We start from the raw sequence: 12,981 nt of genomic DNA, 5'->3' as shown, positions 1-12,981 counted from the left end.
AGGAAATGATAACTTTGGTTTAGAGAGAACAGGGAGAAAGAGAACCCAGCCTAGGGTGGCCAGCAAAATAATGAAGTCATCAAGATTATGTCACTAGAATGTTGTGATTACTGTTCACATAAAACGAAGTGCTTAGGCTATTTTTTAAAATAAATCTTCTATTGAGTGCGAGTATATGAGAACTCTCTGTACCCCATTTGCAAATTTTCTGTAAGTCTAACATTCCAAAATACAGTTTTAAAAAATCTTTTGATGACACCTTGACAATTTCTCACTTCCTCTAGCATGGGGGTGGGAAGCAACTCCCTTCCCCAACAATGCTTTGTGCAAGCCTCATGAATACTACCAGCCTTTTACTGGTAGAAATAAAAACATGGGGTTAACCCTGAGAAGTTAACCACCCTATGTGTAAACCTCAGCCCCAGTATTTGTTCTCACATAGAAACAAATTTTAATTTCAATTCTATTGACATTGTTAGCATAATAAACCTTCTTGTAGTCCATCTGTAAAATATCGACTATTAAAATTGCATTATTTACATTTTAAACTGAGGCATTGTAATAATAAGGAAAGGGATAAAGTTATGGCAGAAACTTCTGAAGTCTTATATGTGTAGAGTTGAAGTATCCCTTCCCATTGACTTCTCTTTCTCTATCTGAACCTAAAAAAAATAAAGTCTTTACAGGGGTATCCAACTTTTCCAATAAATGATTTATAGATGTACCTTCGATAAGGGGAGATGAACACTGGTTCGCTGTATCCCAGGTGCTTCACAAACGCTGTCTCACTTAGTCTTCACAAAAGGGCCTGACAGTGTGGGAGGTTTTACTCTCCCCCCATTCACCTGCGAGGAAACAATAATTCTGAGACACTACTTAACCTTTTACAGATCTGCAGCTGGTAATAAACTGGAGGCAAGTTTTGATCCCAGATACAACAGATTCCAAAGCCTTGTGTCACCATGAAACAAGGTTTAGCAAGAAATGTAAAACCTCTTCTCCATTCGTTTAAAACACAGAGTCTGGCAGAAGTAATGCCTGCTTGAGTGTGGTTGGTAGGGCAATAATAACATGGGTGTAATAATTTGTAGTTTTAATTTGAATATTTCACCTAAAATGTCATATGGTATGCTCGAGTATGATTTTATTATGTTACAGAATTACATGCTTATGATTTTGTAATAAAGATTTTGTAATAAAAAAGGCATTATATTTTGCTGGACCCTGTATATTCTTCCTGTGTTACCTACACTGATTCCATATGTCGGTATCATGCTGAATTTATTTGCTAGGTTAGAGAATGGCATAGCAAACTAAAGAGAAAGTTTTTAATTCTCCTTACATCTTATTACTGGAACAGCCAAGAAATGATTCTGGAATAGACCAGCAATGCCAAGTATGTTCCACAGGACCTTAATGCAAAGATGTTTCTTGGGGTAGAAAAAAAGTCTTTCTTGGTGAAAGAAGTTTGAGAAAGTTGGCATACTGTCCCCACTAGGATATTAATAGTGAACATTAGTTTATTTAGTAAAGACTGAAAAAGTCCTGTGGTCAAAATTCTGTTTAACTGTGTTTCCCTTAAAAACATTCTTTTTAAAACTTAAGTGATTGCTAATTTTAATGCTATGCGGCATTTCTCAAAGTGTGGTGTGTGAGGGATAGACATCAGTATATTACCTAGGATACAGTGCGCATTTCCGGGCCCTGCCCAACCTCAGATGGATTGGATGCCACCTCTGGGGAAGGGCCTGGAAGTATGCCCATTTAACCAGGTTCCCACGTAATTCCATGTACATATAAAAAGTGGTGATTAGCAATTCTTGAAGAAGAAGAGAGGTAGAAAATTCTGGAAACTGGTCTATCTCTCATTTAACCTTTGACTGCCTGATTCTCTCCATTTTTATCCACTGACAAAGCAGTCTCACTCCAAATGGCCACTTGTTCATGTCAAAATAACAAATCAATGTTTCTCTCTCTCCCCTCTCATCAATAAATAAAAAACCTTCTCTTTAAAAGGCCTGTTAACAAAACTAAGCCAACAGTGTTTGGTAATCACTTTGAAAAGAACTTAGAAAAAGAGAATAAACATACAAAAATTGATGTTGGAAACTTGCCTTTTAGTTCCCTAATCAGATAGAAACACGGCAAGAGCAGCCCTAGCCTACAGCCCCTGGGTCTCTAGCCAACAGCCTGCTGCCCGCCTCAACCCAGGACTTCCCCGCATTGCCCCTTTGCTGTGTTTGCGTAGTGAGTAGGAAGGGTTGGAGTGCGGATGGAGAAAGAACAAAACTGTGATAGCAGAGGTCATAACTAGCGTAGAAAGAAAAAGACAGAGAATAGGTCAACCTCTGTCTTCCACGGAGACCAGCTGCTCCTAGTGGCCCCCTGTGCTGCTCTGTACCCCACCCAGGGGTGACAGCTTTCCTTTCTCCCGCCCTCAGCTTCCTTGAGCAGAGCAGTCATCCAGCTCACCTGGGCACCCTCAACGCTGAGGTGTCCAGAAACCCCCTCTTTTGAGGGTGGAAGGCTGTAGCAGGCCTATTAATATCATACAAAAATTCTATTTTTCATGTATGCCTGTCTGCCCAAGTGACCTCCAGGACACTAGTGTTCATTTTAGAACACTCACTAGAATGTCCACGAGGCTACTTTTTTAAAGTTCTCTTAAAAAAAAAAAAGTCAGCATACAGGCTTCTATTGACTAGAGAATCTGGGCTTGGGTAGGTTTTTTCTTATGTGTGGCACATAGTGAGGTTCCAAAATCTATTTGCTTTGGTTTGTACGTATACTGGGCAATTCAAGTTAAAATATTTCTATCAGCCTAAAACCCTGACTGAAAAAACTTCTTATACTCTTCGTCTCACTGAAATCTTAGCTATGTAAGCGCAAACCCTAAATCAAAAGAAAATTGAGTTCAAGTGTGGTTAAAATCTACACTCAAAGCTTTATAGAGGGTGAGTCCCAAACAGTACTGATAACAACAATAAATGTGAATGTACCTCCTGGCCATTCATCGTAAAAAGTCCTAAAATTATTTTCCCGTTTTTCTGGGGAGTCAAGGGACTTCTGCTGTTAGTACCAGTTAAAAATATTTAAAGGAGGTTTTCACATTTCTAAGGAAAACCCAGACTTGAGATAGCTAAAATGATTCTCATGTACCTAAAAATGAGCGCTGCGTGGGATCTACACTTCATCTCCCCATTGGCCAGAGGGGCGCAGCGGGAAACAGTCGGGGCAGCCCAGCGGACTCAGCGGTGCCTTCTCCAGGGGCTGATTTAGCCTCTTCCTCTATGCTCAGTGGACAATTATAGGCGGGTTTCAAGTACAGACTGAAAAATTAGTCTTCAGAGTCATGAGGGAAATTATCAAGGCCGCGTTGCCCAGGGGACTGAGTGCCTGGAGTGTCTGCGCCCGAGGTTTCCTTTCCCTCCGCCGGATGTGCGAGGCTGGGCGCTGTCTGGGGCTTTCTTCATTCATGCTTAGAGGACAAAGTACAGTGTTGCCGCACAGGATACGAGGACTGTAAGATCCTTGCCCAACACAAATTAATATGCACGTGGAATCCTGCTTTCCCTGTGGCCTTTTAATAACTAAGGGGCCTGGCTAGTTTAAGAGTATGGCAAGAAATGATTATACAAGACCACTTTCTAAACTACAAGTGATCTCTTCAGGCTCTGTGTTATTTGCTCCAGAGGAAATGGAGATTTAGAAAACTTGTGACCGGCTCAGAGATTCAGGGCCTGGCTTTCTCCTTACCCTGCAGGGATGTTAAAAATAGCAGTGGAATTACAAGGAGGAATCTCAGCCCTCCAGGAGAAAGAGGCCATACAGAACCACCGGGCGGTTTGTAGTCACAGAGCAAGACCAGACAGTGGCCCTTTCATTCCAGTAATGTCATCAGTTGCTTCCCTAACACAGAATTCAGTTGTTGGGACGAGATAGAATCGGAAAGAAAAAGAGGAAAACAGGGCAGAAGGGAAACAAAACCTAGAGGAACGGTTTTTAAAAACCTGTTTTTAAAAAGTATACCTAACAGGGAAGGAACACTGAGATACATAATACAACATCTTATCCTACTCTCTCCCCTATTAAGGTAGCCGATGGCTGGTGGTGTCCCCGCAACAGATGTCTCTGCTCACATACACACAGTTTCAAGGTGACTGACTTAACATTGGCAAACCTGAAAATACAGAGTGAGGGGGTGGGGCAGGGAGAAAAGCACCTATTCCCAATCCCGTTAACTAAAGACAACCACTATTAGCACTTAAGTATATCACTTTTTGGCATTTTCATACTAGAGAGGGGAAAAAGAAACCAAAGAGGAAGGAAAATGAAAGGAAAGGGACAGATGGAAAATATTTGCATCATCAATAGCACTATTAAGTGTTGAAAGCTTCCAGCTAGGTAGGTACGTTCAACTCTCAGAGGAGCCAACTGAAACAACAGGAGGTGAAAAGAAATGAATCGTGGCTATTTGCATTTAAAAGTGATCTGTCATTTTTAAGCCCTGTGACTGATATTATGTCTAGTCTGGAAACTGCCGCTTCCCTTGGCAATCTGGAGTTCAAGGCTGCCCACCCAGCTCCACCAAAGTGGAGTGATTGATTCTGAGAGCTCTTGGTGGCAGCTTTAGGAGAGCATGTGGAAGTGGGAATGAAGAACTGAAAGATGCCAGGCACTTTTTCATGCTCGAATGTACATAGAATTACTATGAATGTACATAGCAAGTGGTTTACATTTTCCTCTCCAACCAGAGTGTAAATAGCTTTAATCATTCTACTCAGGGAGATGGGTAGCAGAAATCCAATTATTGCCAGTGGCCAACCACCCCCAAGGACAGATGAAGTTAAGGGAATAAATGTCACTCTGGTGCCAGTGTAAAGCTGGTGAATATTCTGTTGAGATCCTCCTCTAAGGCGTCTACTAAACTCCCAGCCATAAAGAGCCTGCAGCCCTGGTCCGGGAGCTCAGTTGGTTGTCCTGATACTTGAAGGTTTCAGGTTTGGCCTCGGTCAGGGCACATATAAGAATCACCCACTGAATGCATAAATAAGTGGAACAACAAAATCGATGTTTCTCTCCCCCTCTCTCCTTTCCTTTCTCTAAGTCAATAAATATAAAAGAAACAAATAAATGTCCATCGTTAATTTTTAAAAACTAAAATAAATAAGTAAATAAAAACCTTCAAAATAAGGAGCCAGCCTGCACTTTCCCTCCCAGGACCATGCCCACACCTTTCCTTTCCCCACTTCTTCCCCGCCAAGGAGAGCATTTCCTAAACTCTAAGGGACCCCAGGAGACTCACAACCAAGAGAGCAACGGACAGTGGCAGCTCATCCTGGGATAACCCCCTGAACCTGTCTCCTAGGCCCCCTTTTCTCTGACTTTTCAGTGAGCCAAAGTGGCCCTGTGTAGGCTCTCTCCTGCTGTTTCTTCTATCCTAAGCCTGTCCTTATTTCACCATCTGCAACTTTTAATAAATGTGCTCTGAAATCACCTGGACACGTGTGAAATCTTTCTTGCACAAAGTCAAGAACCACGCTCCACAGCCCGGCCCTGGGCAGACCTGCTCTGGGCCTGGTCCCTGTCTGGTAACGGCATGGCTACAGAAGTATCATAAAACAGAATGGGTTGATCTCATTTGCGATCTTAAACTTAATTTAGTTAAATCAATACTCTTCATCCACCTCCCACATTCTGGTCAGTTGATTGCCCAGCTTATTTTGGAATGTCTCTATTAACAAGGAGCCCAGTCCTGCCTAGAGGAATCTGTCCCATCTTGCAAGAACATTGATTCAGTCTTTTGGGTCTCTTTACAACAAATGTAATAATTCTTCACCGTGACTACCACCTTCCTCTCCATACCATCAGATACATCGCTGAATTTCAGATATATAACATCACTCCTTTTTTCCAACTGACACACGGCCATAGAAGGAAATGCAGTATGTCTCACCGAATCATGAGGCCCACATGACTGCTACTTTTTCCAATGTGTCGCAATCCATCCCTTTCAGTCATTCTAAACCTTCTTGAGAACCCCAGTCAAATTCACTGGTGCTGGTGATTATTTGACTATGGTAGTGCGAGAGGAGAGGGTGCCTTCCTAAAGTTAGAAAATGAGATTCTGAGAGGAGAGGTTGCTGGCCTGAGAAAGAGGAAATTGCCGAGAACCCAAAACTGGGTGTCCGAAGTCTGTGTTGATGAGAAGGGCGGACAACTGTGGTGCACCAGCCAATCCCAGCCCGTTGCTGGTTCTTGTACTACCCGTGAGGTAGAAAGGGTTTTTCCTGTTTAAAGGGTAGGGGAAAAAATCAAGAGAGTGAAATTTCCTAACATGTGAATATTCTATAAAATTCACATAGCACAGTCCACAAATAAAGTTTTATTGGAGCATAGTCACACCCATTCAGTTACGTGTTGTCCACCTGATTTTAAGCTACAATGACAGAATCAAGCGGTTGGAAAGAGAACCTGTTGCCTACAAAACCTACAATTTTACTGTCCATCCCTTTACAGAAAGTCTGCTGGCTCACAGCTTTTCTGCTCAAAGTGTGGTCTGTAGACCAGCAAGGAACATTATCTGGGAATTTGTTTGAAAGTCACAGTCTTGGCCCCAGCTGGGTGCTCAGGTGGTCAGAGCATCATCCCAATACACCAAGGTTGTGTTCCTCAGTCAGGGCACATGCAAGAATCAACCAATGAGTGCATATATAAGTGGAACAACAAGTCAATGTTGCCCCCCCCTTCCTCTCTCTCTCTCCTTTAGATGGATAAATTATAAAAAAAAAAGGCCCATTTCAGGCCCCGCCCCACATGTGCTGAATCCAGATCTTTATTTCAGTGACATATCAAATGATATGCACTCACATTCAAGTATAAGAAGTATTGTTATGCTATTGGGCTGTTTCGGTTGAAGGGTTGGAGGAGGGCAAGTCCAGCAACTAGGACATTGGGTGGCTTGAAGATTAGAAGATGATGTGTGTGGGGGGAAGGAGAGACAGTGTCCACAGACATTTAAAGAATGTCTGCCATTTAAGCTCATAGGCAGCCATGCATTCCTGTCCCAGGCCTCTTGGATTCCTGCATATAAATCTGCAGATAGCAAGCCATAGGCAAGTGAACATACAAATCTGCATTGCTTACTATTTTTTTAAAATTTTTATTTAACTCTTGTTCAAGTACAGTCTTCTTTCTTGTACTCCCAGCCCTGCCCCCCCCCAGTGCTCCCCACCTCCCTCCCATCTCTGCCCCCCACCTTAGTTATTGTTCATGTGTCCTTTATACTTGTTCATGTGAGTCCTTCCCCTTTTCCCCTGTGATTCTCTCCACTCTCCCCTCTGGACCCCGTCAGCACCTTCTGTATTACAGTGTCTTTGGTTACATTTTGCTTGCTTATTTGTTTTGTTATTTAGAATCCTGTTAAAGGTGATATCATATGGTATTTGTCTTTCACCGCCTAGCTTATTTCGCTCAGCATAATGCTTTCCATTTCTATCCATGATGTTGCAAAGGGTAGGAGCTCCTTCTTCCTTTCTGCAGCATAGAATTCATTGTGTAAATGTACCATAATTTTTTGATCCAGTAATTGACCAATGGGCATCTAGGTTGCTTCCATCTCTTGGCTATGGTAAATTGTGCTGCTATGAACTTGGGGGTGCATAGGTTCTTTTGGATTGGTGCTTCAGGGTTCTTAGGATATACTCCTAATAGTGGAATTGCTGGGTCAAAAGGCACGTCCATTTTTAGTTTTCTTAGAAAATTCCATACTGTTTTCCATAGTGGTTGTACCAGTCTGCATTGCTTACTGTTAAAGTGTGTTTTGCCGAGGCATTTTGAATAAAGCTGATTAACAGGAAGATAAGCAAACTAGCTAGCATCCAACTCTCCACTTCTAGCCTGCACCTGTGATTTGAAGACAGCAAAGGGGCTTCCTGACAAGCAGAAGCACCCACTCTGGCAGAATTCATCTGAAGCTCTGCTGTGGAGAAGCTTGAGAGATAGTAGTTCAAATATTTTGCTAAAGCATCTTTGCAAATGCTAGCTTAGTTGTGAATAAGATGGTATGGCTTGCAGTCCTCCTTCCACAGATACTCTGCCAGGAAAATTATGTCATTCCACCACTTTCTGATTTCCTTTTCATTCATTGGTCAGATTCAAGGAAGAGTTTAGTGCTCTCTAATGTGAAACCACGCTGGAGTTTACAATGTCACTCATTTAATGGTATGCCATTAAACATCTGAAAATAGAAAATGTTTCTATTCTCTGGGGCTATAGTCCTAACTTACTACTAGAAGGTGACTATGTATTTAAGGACAATTTTGCATTTGCTCAACCACTGGAGAATGTGCTAGGCCCCAAGATACATAAATAAATAAGACAGAACAAAAGGGTCCGAATTCAAGAAGTTGACAGTCTAAAATAAAGTAAAACAAAACAGAACAAAAAAGAAGTTGACAGTCTACGGGAAAGACAGATGTGTAAAACAAACAACAAAACAACATTTTGGATTAGCATAGAGGTTAAATATACATACATTATCTTTCTCAGCATTTCCACTAAGATTCATTTGCTTCATTCTCTGTGTTGGTCCAAAATGTTTATTATTGTTGTTANACAGTGTCTTTGGTTACATTTTGCTTGCTTGTTTGTTTTGTTGTTTAGAATCCTGTTAAAGGTGATATCATATGGTATTTGTCTTTCACCGCCTGGCTTATTTCGCTCAGCATAATGCTTTCCATTTCCATCCATGATGTTGCAAAGGGTAGGAGCTCCTTCTTCCTTTCTGCAGCATAGAATTCATTGTGTAAATGTACCATAGTTTTTTGATCCAGTCTTTGACCGATGGGCATCTAGGTTGCTTCCATCTCTTGGCTATCGTAAATTGTGCTGCTATGAACTTTGGGGTGCATAGGTTCTTTTGGATTGGTGCTTCAGGGTTCTTAGGATATACTCCTAACAGTGGAATTGCTGGGTCAAAAGGCACGTCCATTTTTAGTTTCCTTAGAAAATTCCATACTGTTTTCCATAGTGGTTGTACCAGTCTGCATTGCTTACTGTTAAAGTGTGTTTTGTCGAGGCATTTTGAATAAAGCTGATTAACAGGAAGATAAGCAAACTAGCCAGCATCCAACTCTCCACTTCTAGCCTGCACCTGTGATTTGCAGACAGCAAAGGGGCTTCCTGACAAGCAGAAGCACCCACTCTGACAGAAATTCATCTGAAGCTCTGCTGCAGAGAAGCTTGAGAGATAGTAGTTCAAATATTTTGCTAAAGAATCTTTGCAAATGCTAGCTTATTTGTGAATAAGATGGTGTGGCTTGCAGGCCTCCTTCCACAGATACTCTGCCAGGAAAAGTGTGTCATTCCACCACTTTCTGATTTCCTTTTCATTCATTGGTCAGATTCAAGGAAGAGTTTAGTGCTCTCTAATGTGAAACCACGCTGGAGTTTACAATGTCACTCATTTAATGGTATGCCATTAAACATCTGAAAATAGAAAATGTTTCTATTCTCTGGGGCTATAGTCCTAACTTACTACTAGAAGGTGACTATGTATTTAAGGACAATTTTGCATTTGCTCAACCACTGGAGAATGTGCTAGGTCCCAAGATACATAAATAAATAAGACAGAACAAAAGGGTCCGAATTCAAGAAGTTGACAGTCTAAAATAAAGTAAAACAAAACAGAACAAAAAAGAAGTTGACAGTCTACGGGAAAGACAGATGTGTAAAACAAACAACAAAACAACATTTTGGATTAGCATAGAGGTTAAATATACATACATTATCTTTCTCAGCATTTCCACTAAGATTCATTTGCTTCATTCTCTGTGTTGGTCCAAAATGTTTATTATTGTTGTTAGTATTATTAGTATATAAAATTTATTTAACACTTTTATTTCAAAATGTGTATTTGTTTATACACATATGCTTTTAATTTTTTACTACGGAAAAGTTTAAACATGCAAAAGTAGAAGAAATGGGGAAATAATCTAATTCTTCCCCATCCCCCACCACCACCCCTATACTCACCCATCAGATGCAGCCATTAACAACACATGGCCAGTCTTCTTTCATCTTATCCCCACCTACTTACCCCTCTCCTATGGAAGTATTTTGAAGCACATACCAGGCATTATAACATTTTGTGGAAAAGTGATGTTCCTTTGAGTGAGATTTTGAAGGATGCCCAGAACTTCACTACACTGTTGTGAAGAGGATAGGGAGACGTCATGTGGAGGGATGGGCACCAGCTCCCCCAGGAGGGCAGGGAAGTGTAAACCATAAGTCCACATGGGGTCTGGCTCAAGGGAAAAACTTTGCAGGTATCTGTGGGAAATGAGGTTGAAAGCAGAGTTAAGCTAGAATGTAAGCTCCATGAGGGCAAGACCATGCTTGTACTCATCACCCTTGGATAAAATCCCTTAGATCCCCAAGTGTCTGGAGGAGAGTAGAGCTCAAAGGCTGTGGCGAGAATGAATCAGTGAAAGCGGGGGGTAGACCACAGTGGCCTTAGAACGCTAGGGTCTTGTACTTTATTCTGGGGCTATTGAATTGGTTCAATTTAACTAATTAAGGAGCTGGATTGTTCGTGATTAAATGGTGTTTGTGTATGTGTGGGGGTGCTCCAGCCTGCAGAGCACCCCCACCCACCATGGATGAGAATAAGTCTACCAAGACATGATCTGCTTGGAGAGGAAAGGTGGCCGATCTCTCAAAGGAGAAGAACCAGGAACCTGTTCCTCAGTGGGCTTTTATTTGGTTCAATTTGCTCAGGAATACAGGTAAAGCTCATCAATCATTGTCAGGCAGTAAGAATCAAACAATAGATAACATACAAAGAAGTATGAGGGTTTATGCTGAGTCAGGGTCAGTTAGCTAAAGGGCTGTAAAATTTTGGGGAACAAACTCATTTCATGTTTGGACCCTTATCAGAAAACTGAGGACGTTCTTATCAAAGTAGGTTTCACAGGATTTTATGCATTCTTTCTTAGGCCTGATTGTCCCAAGGAACCAGCCCTTTCCTTCCCAGGGCTGCACCACCCTTTGTCATTATTTAGGCTTAAATCAGGCAGGGGAAGTAAGGCAGCCAAGAGATTAGGAGACTTCTTGCAGACAGAATGAGGACTCAGGTTACATCAAAGCCAAGGAGCAAGGGTCCATCACCCCTTTTGCTATAGCCCCCCCAAGTCCTTCCCTGAGGGCCCCTTTGTGACCATACCTGTCTTAAGTCATCCCTCCTTTGAGGAATCTTACCCATTATTGGCTAACCAATCATCCACCCTGGGCCAAGAGGGGTGAAGTAAAGGGTGCCGAGGTGGTGCCCTTGCCAGGGAGAGAAGCTTTGTCTCCTCAGTGGCTTATGGTTCCAAGGTCTCTTTATTCAGCCTTAGCCATGGGGGTTACAGCTTCTGAAACCAGGCAGGTGGTTCCTCACATTTGTGGCAGTTGGGCTTAAACAGAAACAGATTTGCGTTAGGTCATAAATTTGCTGAGTCTTACGTGGGGATTGCCCTGCAGGGCCTCAGCGATGACAACCTGATCCAGTGCAACGTCCTCACAGCTGAGCCTGCAGAAATCGTGACCCTCACCAAGACCTTTTAAAAACTTTTAAAATAATAATAATTTATGATTTTTATTTTTAACATGTTATTTATTGATTGAATTTGAAGAGAGAGGAACATCAAATTATTGATTTGTTGTTGCACTCATTTATGTATTCATTGGGTGATTCTTGTATCTGCCCTGGCCAGAGGTTGAACCTACAACCTTGGTATATTAGGACAATGCTCTGACCAATGGAGCTACTCAGCCAGGGCTAATTTCTGATTTTTATAAACCTCTTTCACAGCATCAATCTCAGGATACAGTAGTCAAATAAAACAACAAAAAAAATTGCCCTGGCTGAATAGCTCTGTTTGTTAGAGCATTGTCCTGATACGCCAAGTTTTGGGGTTTGATCCCCATCAGCGCACAGAAGAATCAATCAATAAATGCATAAATAGGTGGAAAAATAAATCAATCTTTCTCTCCCTCTCCCTTCTTCTCTCTCTCTCTCTAAAATCAATAAAAATAATTAAATCATACAAATATTTTAAGTGCTGTATGGAAGTAGCACACAGCAACATTTCTACAGGATATTTTAACATATCAACTGTGATTGCTTTGTGTAATTGGTTTCTTGTTACCTTGAGGGAACCAGGACCACACATAGTCCAGGCAGGCCCCCCAGGGTTGTCAGGAGAGGGAGCTTCACGTGGTGTTCCCAGCCTGCTCCGGGCTTGCAGCATGGAATCTGATTTCTTTGGGCTCAGCTTGCTTTGTGGCAATTTGAAGTTGTGTAAGAGAGCAGGGTACAAAGTGCACATGCAAGGCTTTCGTTTGCCTTTATTTGGTCTGTTACACATTCTGTCTGGAAATTGCTTACAGGTCAGTGGTGTGAGGGTAAATTGAAAGATGAATGAGTGAATTGTGATTGAGTGAGGGGAAGCTGAGCAGAGGTGGGACAGTGGGTGGGACCCGCAGCACTTAGACTGCCAAGGACTGTGCACTGTGGTCGAAGTGGGATCTTGCAGCGGCTGTGAATCCGGGCCAACTGGGGATGCCAGGTTCCAAATTCCACGCACACCAGGATGCCCATGAGCTGGCTCACGGCCTTTGTTCTGCAGTTTCTGCAGGCTGCCCCTCTGTACTTTAGAGCAGCAGTTCTGCTAACCTCAGGACGCCTACTCAACACCTGCAGGTCAGGTGAAAACATAGAGCGCTGGGTCCCAGAGTTTGATTCCTTTGGTTCAAGTGGGGCTCGATAATTTGCATTTTGCAAATTTCAGTGATGCACATTTTACTGGTCTCTGGACCACAGTTTGAGAGCCATTGCTTGAACATGATGACTGGTTAACAAATCATGTCTTCCAAACCAGACTCAGAAACCTAATAGTCACAGAGCATGCCTCAGGGCCAGCTCTGCACACACACTCC

At 42.2% G+C, this 12,981-nt stretch overlaps 1 long non-coding RNA gene across 1 annotated transcript; it reads right to left on the bottom strand.

Annotated features, from left to right (window-relative positions):
• Positions 1 to 688: 688 nt before the first annotated feature.
• Positions 689 to 12,294, bottom strand: LOC118978712 (uncharacterized). The gene is made up of 3 exons (XR_005064777.1): positions 12,192 to 12,294; positions 10,100 to 10,208; positions 689 to 845 (listed from the first exon to the last, which is right to left on the bottom strand). It is a non-coding gene; the product is annotated as an uncharacterized LOC118978712 (long non-coding RNA).
• Positions 12,295 to 12,981: the final 687 nt, after the last annotated feature.

Source organism: Sturnira hondurensis, unplaced genomic scaffold, assembly GCF_014824575.4.
Source record: "Sturnira hondurensis isolate 20B ecotype Veracruz unplaced genomic scaffold, ASM1482457v3 Scaffold0022136, whole genome shotgun sequence".
NCBI lineage: Eukaryota > Metazoa > Chordata > Mammalia > Chiroptera > Phyllostomidae > Sturnira > Sturnira hondurensis.
The sequence above is the reverse complement of the archived record's forward strand: the minus strand, read 5'-3'. Positions and strand labels throughout refer to the sequence as shown.